Raw genomic sequence first — 13016 nt, 5'->3', positions numbered from 1 at the left:
CGGTAGTTATGGTAAGCTAAGCAACCATAACTCGCGCCACCACCGTGCATTGCTAAGACTAACACCCAGGATATCAAAGATGACATCACAAATGTCATTGATGACATCACCAAGCACCAAGAAACTATTAATATGGCAGGTGTATTACGGCAAAGAAATCCAACAACACGTTATATCTTACCCTGACCTGCCAAGCTTCCTGACCTTTGTAATCCTGATATACCTGGCCGCCGGGAACTAGTAAATTTGACATACTTAGCTGCTCTTCCGCAAACTTTTAACTAAAATGCCTTTTCTGCTGTGGTCCCAATTAAGACCGGTGTCGAGCCATGTTTACAAATAAAAAAAATCACAAACCAATAGTCTGGAGGCAGGAGCCTGTGAAATGCTGATAGGGCTGGGCCCGGGCAGAGTGTGCGGCCACGGCCGGCGCAGCAGTACTGCAGGCACTGGCGCAGTGGCCCCTAACCAGCAGCATGCCACACCACACCACAAGGAGAGGACCCTCCCCATCCGGTCCCCACCCAGCAGAACACACTCTCTCACTGATTCATCCCGCTCTGCTGCTCTCACTTGAGTCTTACCTTCTTTTAGAGCTAGGTCGCTCATGGGCATGTCGTCACGAGGGAAAGAACCAACAGTGAAACACACGTGCTGCTGCTCTGTAGGAAAGGCAAAATGGAGGAACCCACACGCAGCAGGGCTTGCTGTGGTAGCCACGCCCCCTCAGATGGCCACACACCTTCAGAGGTCGCAAGAGATTGGCAGAGGTTGCTAGCCAATCGGCAGAGGGCAATTTAGAAAATTAAAGGTGGTAATCAATTGAGGAGGACTTTGTTCTTTGGGCGAATTCAATCTTAATTTGTACAGGAATATTTCACATTCAGTTTTGGTTGTCAGCTTGGGTACGTACTGTCATCTTGATTACCAGAGATAATATTAGACCAATACAGTAGAGATGTAAATTTCCCAATTGCGCCAATCCAAGACAAAGTATTCAACTTTTTTCGATGAGAGCCATGATAGAAATGACCACACTTGGTGAAAAAGTTTTTGTGGGTATATTTTATTTCACTTGGTCTTTGTATTTTCTCCCAAGGTATTTGCATTCTCTCTACACGTGTTTCACCCTTAACAATCAAAAGGGATCATCAGGAGATGTTCAATTGTAATGTTTGTTCTGATTAGGTGTTTGAGGTGATTTTAGAATTTACTGTCCTCATAAAAAGAAGAAATTTGGGATTCCAAAAGCTGGGAGAAGGTTGCTATTGTCGTCTCCTTGGCGCATCCCTACTGTTTTCACATGAGGGCAACCTGCTCTTTGTAAGTTTCAATCTGTGGCAGGGCTGATAGCCTTTCTTCTTCTGGATTAATAAATCAAGCAACATTAAAAAATGGATAATGACACCTGTTATTAAAGCACTTAAAAGCTGGAAGAGTCTGGCATGAAGCACTATAGAAGCACACAATATTATTGTTATCTTCTGCCTATAGCTATTTCTGGATGAGTTAGTAAACCCAGTGTTGCTTGAAATAATAAAATGTTGCATCAACACATCCCTTGAATAATGAAGGGTTCCATCTCATTCAAACAATCACAATGATATTTCTCCTCTTGGAAGTATGCAACACAAAAGAGGCGATGGCTGGAAGTTTGGAATTAATCCTAAACTGTGGCATTGCTCTGGGCAACCTCCTACAAAAATGTCCATGATTACTATCAAATAAAATGGTCATCAAGGTACAGGTAGTGTTTTAAAACGTGTTTTGTTCTAAATTTACAGAGATATGTTATTTAAATAAAAAGGCAGTATTTCTTAGTTTGAATCCTGAATGCCTACCTAGAAGGATTGAAATCTATTTAACCATGATGGCCATTGCAGGTCTACAAGCTCACTTGTGCTCTGTGTTGTCGATACACAGCTACTGGGATCTACCAGGGGTAATGAGATATGTATATGATATGTATATTTACTGTTTGGTTCTTTATTATGGAGAAATATCCCCGAGCTAATCACCCCTCCCCCACACTGCAACAATCCCAATCCACAATCTTGGAAAAGAAACATATTGTTTTAATCACAATAGTTTGTTGTACTTCAAATGATAAATCGAGGGACTACAGGTTGTCCCCTAATTTCCAACACTGAGGACCTAATCTTTAAAACTACAAATAACTTCAATGAAAATTAATACACCTCAACATGCCTACTTTTGTCTCCCTAACATTTTAATTTAACATAAAACATCCATCCTACTTTGGATGTTCAAACAAATATATATACACAGAAAAGAAAATACGAAGGCCTGTTTTAGATAATAGGCTAAAATACTTTGTGTTGTAGACACACAAACTACCAATGAATGAGTCAAAACAATTAAGTCAAACAATTTACAGTATATAATTATATCTGTCTGAAGCTTGCCTCCCAGTTGCGATGAAAAGATGAAACAGTTCTAAGAATAAGGTTTAAAATAAAACCATTTACTTAATTTCCTCTGAACACATTAACAAATATTAGCAGCAGAGAACTACGCTTGCACTGAAATGTGGTTCTCCAATTGTTGGCTGATTTAAATTTAAAATGTTGGGCACTATATATGAGAAACAGTGGGTTCTTAGCTTAGGCAAACACTGTATTTAATGTAATGTTGTAAGATGTTGGACAGGCTGCAAATCATTGTAAAGGTGTTGGTTTCCCAAATTTTCGGTTGCTTTTGGAATGCTCAGAAAGCAGAATCTAACTCACTATTTCCAATGATTCAGAATCACCCTCACACCACCCTAGTAAGGAACACATTTCAATTGCTTCATTAGCTATGGCAGAAACCAGTCAAATAACTTTTCATTCCACATTTCAATTTGGAATGTCCAAAGCTTCCAGAGATCTTAAACTGTAGGAGAGAAGCCCTATTATGATGAGGCTATCAAGTGTTTCAATTTTAATCAAAGATCACAAAGCACATATACATTGCACTATATTCCCTCTTTCAGTAATATAGCTTTCAAACAGTCGTCCCAAAATACTTTTAAATGCTACCTGAAATGTAATTTTTTTATTGGAAACATTTTTTAAATACAAAGAGCTTGGTTACTCATGTTTTGTCTATCTTTCAAAGTTACAGGACAAATAGGAGAAATGACTGGCCTCAACCTACTCTGCCAGGTAGAACCTCTTCAGGCAGAACATCTGCTCTAAAATCCCTCTCAGGCAATCTGTTTTTTTTGGGGGTGGGTGGGCAAAGCATCTGGATTCAGTCCATTTAGGATAAGGACATTTCTAGGATATTTTCCCATTTAATTTGTATGTGTCATAAGGGTATGTGTCAGCTATAAACGAGGTGCCCTTCCCTGCAGTGAAAAAACAATGTTGATCTGGAATGTAAATTGTTCATAATTCGCTATGTATAGGATATTAGTAAAACTAGCATATTCTGATTCTTAGCAATTTACTCATCCAGAGATATCTATGTTTCTGCCATGTCATTATGATGGAATTATTGAAATATGTAAACTGAGCATAAATTATACATTTTAACATATCTTTTTTATATACATGTGATCAACATTTTGCTCTTCTGAATCAGGATATACATTCAGTTTTCTAATCGGACAAATGGTTCGGAAATGATAATGAATAATATATTTATTTCAAATTGTGATTTTGTGTGCACAGTTTAAGTTAACTTTGTGATGTACATTTTAGCTGAATTACAAGTGGGTGGCTCCTACTTTATCTACTTTATCAACAGAAACCATGTGTTTTCAGAAATACATTATGTGGAACAAAGGATATCGTTAATAGGAACAAATCCTTCTTAAAACATAATGTTTTTAAGGTCAGCAGTTAATAGCCTGTGTAAGCATCTGCTATTTTGAGTTTTAATTAATGGTCAACTGGGCATCCATCATCAATTTACAATATATTTCATTTAATGTCATTATGAATTTGAGAAACACTGCCTATTTTCATCTTGAGTAAACACATATGGGCCATTCACTTTCTATGGATTGATCAAAATGATAGGTAATGGAGTCTGGAAATGCTTGTTTTTCAAATAGCTTAACTAATGGGCGTTTCTGCATAACATGTACATTTTGGTTTCAGGATGAATTAATGCTAACAGCTTAAAATGAAGCATGATAGATATTTTCTGTCCCATGTAAAAGGGAAATGTTCTGTGAAAGACATTTTTACTTGAAATAACAATCACATAATAACTTGTTCTGTTAACAGACATAACTTGATGACTTATACGATTTGTATTAAACATTACTTTTATCAATTCTGTAGAGAACACTAAATAAAAGTTACACAGTTCATCATGTTCTCTTTCACATCAAAACAAACATGAAGAAATACATTTAAGATTAATTGTTCTTCCAATTTAGCTAACTAATATAGCATGTTTTCTTAGAGAAGGGTGACTAGTGTTAAGGATTCTAATGGGGCGTCACACACCAGACCAGGACTCTTGATACTGGCCTAGGCTACAACAAGCACGCCGCCATTTGGATAAAAGACTAGTGTGTACTCATGTACGTGAGCAGAGCATACTGGCACTCCTGAAAGGGAATCTCCAATGCTGCCAAAGCGAGCAGTGGCTGTGAATGACATTCTTCAGGTTAATTTTAGTTACGCTTAGTTGTGACTTCCTTTAAAGTTTAGTTCAAGTTGCATTTTTCCTTAAGTTAAAGCTTGCTGAAATTTCAGGTTTGCATTCAATGTTTGCTTTTATGTTTGTTTAGCCATTCTGCCTCGATCAATAGCCAGTCCCCACAACACTCCCCACAAGACTCCTGTGGTCACGTTCACCCTAAAACACCCAACCTCAGCCCAATGCAAAGAATGTATGTCCCTGGTGTTTCTGCCTAAATGTATTTCACTTTACCTAGCAGTGGTGTCCAGAGCAAGGTGTTTTCATTCAGCTAGCACTTCACTCTCAAACTGGCGATTGTACATCAATTTATTTGGCTCTACTAACCAGAGGAGCCAATCATATGTTTTCTATGGACCCATCTCTCCACTTTTCTACCCTCTTGCTCTGTCACCTACACAAGTATAGGTTAGTGCTGAGCATGTTGTCCACTTCCCCTTGTCGTACAAATGTGTCGCAATACTGGCAGTATTTGCCTGCATGCCTCATTAGTTGGTCTCTTAGTCACTGCCTAGTAGCACCATATGATTCATGTTTGCTTTACTCTTGATGCCCATTTTGTTATCACGTGGCAATAGTAGCCTATGCTAGTGGTCCACACAAAATATATTTTTTGCTTTGCCAGAGTAAAAATGATATCCAGACTGTGCCAGGAAGGTTTGACAGTCCACATAATAGCAAAATGGGCACCAAGAGAAAAGCAAACATGAATAATCTAGGCATTGCTCTGGATGCCCATTAAAACATGCAATTTCATGTCCCGTTATACTGCCTCACCCTGAGATTGAGGGTGAGGGGTATACCGGGACATGACATGGCAGCCTTACTCCCTCCTAGGGAATACAATGGAGAGAGCCCAAATTCCACAAGTGTGGAGTCCTATCTTGTTTTTGGGACTTAAGACTACACAAGACTCGAAAAGATAGGACTTGGTCCTTTATCAACAGTTATCCATTCATCTGAATGCCATCAATTAGTTCAAAAAGTACACATTTTAATAGAAATTACAAAATTGTCTAAAATACATGATTAGACCCTCTAAAAAGATACATATGTATCGTATTAACAAAGATAAACATCATGCACAATCAATTCTAAAAAATCTTAGAGATACTGACGTTACTGATCTCTAATTAAATCCCTGTTGTGTAGTTCTTCTAGATCAGAGTTACGATTATGATTCATCGTTATCTTTTCTATTCTTCTATTCTAATTCTATTCCATTATTATAATTAGAACATCCCTTCACGGAATATTCAATTCACTCAGACAGTTTAATTAATTAGACTGACAAAAAAATTCTCTACATGTTTCAGTCCTCTATGTGGGTCTTGGGACTTTCTTCAGGAGTGGTCAATGTGAGGGGTTACAAGTGGGCTTTGGCCAAGTTAGGAATCCTCTGGCCTTCTCTTAGAGATGATAGTAACTGTTGATAAAGAAACGATAAAAAAGAATCAATTTATGTTTCTTCTGACATCTTTAAAAGTGTCAAAGAAGACTATAGGGTCCTATTGGTTACCTGGTCTTCTTAGTGTGCGGGCTTTCTTGATTAGCAGGCGAAAATTTGTCCACATAGGTTGGGCGTTATTTTCTTACGAGGAAGGATCTTCCTACAGAATCTGCAAACAAATAAATGTTTTATTTGCAAGAGAGTTTCTTACAGCCTTCAGGTTAAAAAACGCAATGCATTCTGGTGGTCGTAGTTCCTTTGAGGGGTCATTTAGTTAAAAGAGGTGTGGTATCCTTTCAGTAGTGATAGGTACTCGTTTATATAGATTTCTAAACATTGTGGCGAAACCTTAGTGGCATTTCCATTGTGCATAAACTCTTAGAAAAGGTCGCGTGTTGTCCGCTTACCATTAGGTTTAGTCCAAAAAGCTCTCTTCGTGGTTTTCCTTGCCGCAGGGTTTTTTGCGGATGTGCTAATATTTTTCTAGCTTCTGTCTTTAGGCTTCTACAGGTGGTTTCTGAAAACAAACCACAGGGAGTATGTCCATTAGTTATAAAAGGATTCCTGTTTTCCGTTACTGCAAACAGATCGAAAAAGGCTGCAGTTCAACCCTTCTACAGCTGTTCTCAAGCTAAAATTTAGCAAATCAAATGCTGTGTTATATCTTACTTCTATTTAGCTCAGTATTCGGAGCGGGTTACTGCATGTGTAGTGATTTACCTCTTACTTGATCTCTTGATATACCCAATGGTGCCGCTGAGGGGTGAAATGGTATCCCTGTGAGCTGGTGTATTGTAGGAGCTGCAATTGGCTCCTTCTGCACGATCCTACTTCATAGGAGCTCGCACTTGTTGTGGTTCGTGTCTACGTTTCGGCCGCCATTTTAGGAGGTCTAAATATAGCTCTCTAGTTGTCCTTTTTTAATGTTGTTATCATTAAAGGACCTCTAGTCTTCTTAACCCTCTAACTCTGCCACTGACAGACGAAAAATGATTATAAATTGAGACGGTCAGATTTTTAACCAATCTATAGACTCATTGAGTCCTATTTTATCACTTTTTGTTATAAAAATGAGTCTCTGTTCTTTTTCAAGCAGAATTCTGCTTTTTGTATTATGATCTCTCCCTTGTACCATTAATAAAACGGTCCAGCCGAAATGTTCATAACCATGTTGTGCTTCTCCAAAATGTTTTACTAGAGGAGCATTGATGACTTTATTTTTCAAACAACTTTTATGTTCCAGCATCCTGGTTTTAACCTTCCGGTTTGTTTTCCCTATGTAGTGTTTATTACACGGACATGTAATCATGTATACTACATATTCAGAGTTGCAGTTAGTCATTAGCTTTTGTTTCCAAGGGGTGGGTAACCCTATGTCTATTTCTTTGGTTTTGTGGGTTAGTTTACACATTGCACAGTTAGTGCATGGGTAATGTCCACTTATAGGTTTTAGTCCCCAGGTTTCGGTAAGGCTCAAGGTTTTGATAGGTTTTTCTTTAAGTTTGTTGTTGCTCACTCTGTTCCCAATTGTCTTGGATTTTTTGTATGCAAAAAGAGGAGCTGGAATCCCTATTTCACTCTTCTCAAAGATTTTCCATTGGGTTTTGACTATTTGACTGATTTTCTTCAGTGCTTATCTTACCATTACTTCCGAATTTCAGGGGTTTTTCGGTTTTACTTTGAACCATAACGTCCCTTTAACAAAGTTTTTTCACTGAATTTCATAGGTTTTTAGTAGCGCAACTTAACCATAACGTCCCTTTAACAATGTTTTTTCACTGAATTTCATAGGTTTTTAGTAGCACAACTTAACCATAATATCCCTGACTTCATATACATGTAACATAGAACATACTAACCCCCTCGTAGTGATTTTCATGTCCGCGGACTACCGCCATGTCCGCCGACATATCGAAAATCTGAGCGTGGTGAATGTAAATTTAAATAGTTTGCCCCATTTCCCCTTTGAAGTTGGCTCTGAAAAGAGCCGTTTTTTTTGTTTTTTTTAACAGATGCTTGACAGACACCTGTTATTTTGTATTTTTTTTCTTGTTTTATTTTCTTACTTTACTCCTAAAATCTTCACATAACCTTCTCCAACGCAACCCTTACATTCCAAAATAGAAAGGCATTTCCCGTAAAAGATAAAGAGATGCCATCTTCTTTAAAATTAACAGCATTACTGGCATCAATATTCTCATTGTTACAGAAGAACATACCAGCTCTAAGCATGAAGGCACACATCCCTCGGTTGATGACACACCTAGCAATGTTTTGCTGAGGACAAAAAACTGAACTATTGTCCCATATTGCCCTAGGTAGTAATCCAGAAAAAAATACTTTCGCATTTGGAAGGATCTTCATTATGGCTTGAACCAAGCATTCCAAATCAGCCAACAAAGTAGGGGCACTGACGTTGCCCAAATGGAAAGCACCATTGTGCAAAACTACCACATGCGGACTGTTCATCGTGGCCATATCCTCACAAACTTGTACAATTCCCTGTAGATTGCTATCAGGCACAGTGCTCCACACCACCTCCACTCCTTTCACATCAAAGTTCTTTGCAACATGCCTGCATTCAGCGTACTGCTGTAAACCGTGCACAAACATATCTCCGAGCACCAACACCCTGACTTTCTCCATTTCTGCCATCTTCACCACACACAGTCTCTTTCAACACAAATCCACAACCTCGACATCTGATTGGCTGATCCGTACAGTCTTCTTTCCATGTTGGATTTCCTGGAAAAACCCGGATGTAGCACGCCCTGTCCACGAACAGCCGCGGTGTCAGCGGACGGCGTCCACTTTACTCTCTGTGCCATTCCCTCATTGCATACAGCTAAGCAATCACACAATACGAATAACGTCCTCAGAACACCCCCATTTTGTGAATTTTCGAACATTTCAGGACAATTATCATTTAATTATTCAACATATTAACATTACAAATATTATACTTTCATCTTGTACTCTGTACACAATGCTATGTTTCTCCATTAGTAGCTCAGTATACTAGATAGAATCCCATAATACAATGCTATTTATATCAATGCATCGTTCAAAGCACTAATAACGGTATGATATTTATTGCAATATCCTTGACACTTTTTTCGCAACATTATAATAAAAATCCCTAGTACACAAATTCCATGAAAAGTACATACACATGTGATGTCATCAGTGATTTCATCAGTGACATTTGCGATGTCATCTTTGATGTCCTGGGTGTTAGTCTTAGCAGTGCACGGTGGTGGCGCAAGTTATTTTTCATAGCTTACCATAACTTGCGATTTTCAGGGGTCTTTCGGCTGTACTTAAAACCATAACGTCCTTTAAACAAACTTTTTTTAATATCACGCAAAAAATATACAAACATGGCGTGCAAAAACCAACTTCTACATATGGCTTTACACAGAATGGGGCAAAGTAAGAATTTATGCTCGTTCACAGTGAAGGTCAGCTGCTTCCATTTTTTTCTCGGGCCCCGGAGAGGCACACAAAGTGGACTATAAGGTTGTATTGTGTTTTGATCTTGACAGACAGAGATTGTGATGAAAGACTTCTCTTGAAGGAGTGTTGCTAAAACGTAAGAGAAGATAAGGATGAAATTTATGAAACGAAACCACTTTTATGTCTTATATCACTATGCGAAAGATCGTTGGCACACGCGGAGTCGTATTTTGGGACTGCACCACTCGTAGACAATGGAAATTGCAATTGTACTGTAAGTACCCCTTATTATTTTATACCAAATATAATTACAATAGCGTAGCATTAAAGACTGCTCAAGTTGAACTTGTTCGTTGAAAGTGGCATAATGTTTTCTACCGCGCACTATCACCGCCGAATTGATGCCCTGTTGTTTAGAGGGCTCTGAAAAAGGCAGACGACACAGGGTGGGTTAATACAAATAATTTAACCGGTCTATAGGCGGTCAAGCGCTCTACTCGCTGTGCCACTTCACTGTAGCCTGTCAAATGGCACAGCAAGTACAGCGCTCGCTTTGACATCCGTGCACAGCTTGCTAACGCAAGTTCAAATCCCGGCAAGGCCAAACTCAGCCTTTCATCCTTCCGTGGTCGATAAATGAGCACCACACACCGTGGTTAATAATAAGCACCGCTTACATACCTCACAGTTCTTAGCGCTATATGAATGAGAAAATATTATTATTTTATTATTAACATACTCTGTTGCACTATCTTCGATAGCAAATAGTTTCACGCCCTAATGAATAAAATGATGATTTTTAATGAAGATCGGCTGGTGAGACTAATTTATGTTTTTTAAAACAGGTATGTGGCCCCATTTTGCCTATTTCACGATTAACAGACTCCAGCGGATGGGGTCTTCAACTGCCAGGTGCAGGTCCAAATATGCAACTTCATGACCCTCACCATTTTATGGGACAATCGCCAAGGACCAATATGCCCTTACGCAGTACTAGCGGCTACAAACAACATACCAACCAATAGGGTGGTCTAATGGCTCGTTTTTGGAGCAACCTTCCGATTATCAGAGCGACCATTTACTGCTTTTATCATAAACCAACAGCCTATCTACCGCAAAGGAACAACGCGTAGCTCCAAATAAACTTTTGCTGATAGACAGCAGAGACAATAGCAAATCGCTGAATATTCACTAAACATTTCATGTGAAATAAATGTACTTTACCAAATGTACAATCCTGCTGTTTACTTTTAAACCACAGTTTCATATTCCGAATTGTGGCACCCTGAGTTGTAAGCTGATCTAACACCCTCTGTACCGCAAAGGAACATCGCGTGCCTCAACATGAACTTTTGCGGATCGACAACAAAGACAAATGCAAATTGCTGAATATTCTCTAAACATTTGATGTCAAATAAATGTACTTTACAAAATTTACAATCTTGCTGTTTGCTCTTAAATCACTGTTTCATATTCCGAATTGTGGCGCGCTGTGTTGTGACATAATATGTGTTGTCTTCCGGGTTCTATGTAAAGTCACTTAGGACTGGAGAGGACTGGGCGCGTTTGATGACAAACAAAGTTTTTTTCACTGAATTTCATAGGTTTTTAGTAGCGCAACTTAACCATGACGTCCCTTTAACAAAGTTTTTTCACTGAATTTCATAGTTTTTTAGTAGCACAACTTAACAATAATGACTTTGACTTTATATACATGTCATATGGAACTGACTAGATCTCTTCTTATGAACTTGATGTCCGCGAACTTATTTAATGTTCGCGGACATGTTCGGAGAACAGTACCACTACCTAAAAACTGTGGGGGGGGGGTGGTGGGGTATGTTTGATTGTTATATCATAATATAGGAACATTTAACAAATTCAAAAAGCAGCACACAAACACATTATATATAGTAATACATAAGAAATGTAACCCATATATGTAACACACTAACCATTCATTTAAATACAATATGTTCTGAAATGGAATATACCACAAGAAGATAAATTGGCTTCCAACATAATTACCTCACAGACACAACAGAACTGATAACAAGACCAGACCCACTGAATACATAGGACTTATCTTACCAGAAATAGTAAGTGTACTTCATTTTACTCATATATTTATAAACTTTCTGTATTAGATTAAAAAATATATTCTTTTTTTTTTTTTTCTCACAGAAATGTCTAGTACTCTGGAGTGGCTAGAGGACAATTTCCCACATGAAGAAATGTCACAAGATAGTGAAACTAATGGTAAACACTTTATAATATAAACCATTTATTTATTATTTTTTTTATTTTATATACATTTAACATATATATTATTTTTTTGTACAGAGCATACCAGAATAGAAAAAACTTCAGAAAACCCTGTTATGGATAACAGTCTTCACAAGATAGAAGAAAAAATTGATGTATTGTTGGCTAATTTTAATAATTTAAAATGTTTTTTTAGAAAATCATTTCAATCCAAAAACCTCGTACCATTGCCCCACATGTACTTGTCCCTCCTCACCATATCCCAATCAATTATCCCCAAACCCTCTCCATAATCCAAAACATTTTGATGAGATTTCCATCCCTTCTTCACCTAATACCAATCATGTTGAAACCCCAAATTCTCCTGTTTTTGTTTCTGTTTCTGCCTCACCTTCTCTGTCATAAATTATTAATATATGTTAAATAAAGTTTAATTTTTATATTGTATTGTGAATAGTTTCCGTTTTTTTAAAAAAAAAAACAATAAAAGTGTCCGCGGACAGTGCGATTGTTCTGAAATGTTCGTACATAAACGAAAATGGAGGTGTCCTGAAGAACACCACACCTGTTCGTACTGTTCGCTAGCAACATGAAACTGTACTAAGAACACACGCGGTGTCCTGAATTGTTCGTAAACAAACAAAAATTAAAGTGTCCTAAAGAACACTCTACCTGTCCGGTACTGTTCGCTAGCAAGTTCAAACTGTTCTAAGAACGCTATTAGTGTCCTGAAATGTTCGTACGTAAACGAAAATGGAGGTGTCCTGAAGAACACTATACCTGTTCGTAGTGTTCGATACCCAATTGAAACTGTTCTAAGAACACAATTGGTGTCCTGAAATGTTCGTACATAAACTAAATTACACGTGTCCTGAAGAACACTATATCTGTCCTTACTGTTCGCTACCAAGTTTAAACTGTTCTAAGAACACACGCAGTGTCCTGAAATGTTCGTTTCACGTGTGACGCACTTTTAATTACTTCAGAACCCGAACAGTGTCCGTAGGACATCAATGCGCATGCGCTAACCAATCTCCGTGCACTTGGTGTCCTGCGGACAGGCGCTTCCTTCGCGGACTAGTTCGCAAACGGATCATAAGACCGCGCCCACGCTCATCCTGTGTCCTGAAATGCGGACACTGTTCGTGTCCCCGAACAATTTAAAAGTACATTTTCAGTTAATCCA

Source organism: Ambystoma mexicanum, chromosome 4q, assembly GCF_040938575.1.
Source record: "Ambystoma mexicanum isolate Mex_15411 chromosome 4q, UKY_AmexF1_1, whole genome shotgun sequence".
In the NCBI taxonomy this organism is placed as follows: Eukaryota; Metazoa; Chordata; class Amphibia; order Caudata; family Ambystomatidae; genus Ambystoma; species Ambystoma mexicanum.
The sequence above is the reverse complement of the archived record's forward strand: the minus strand, read 5'-3'. Positions refer to the sequence as shown.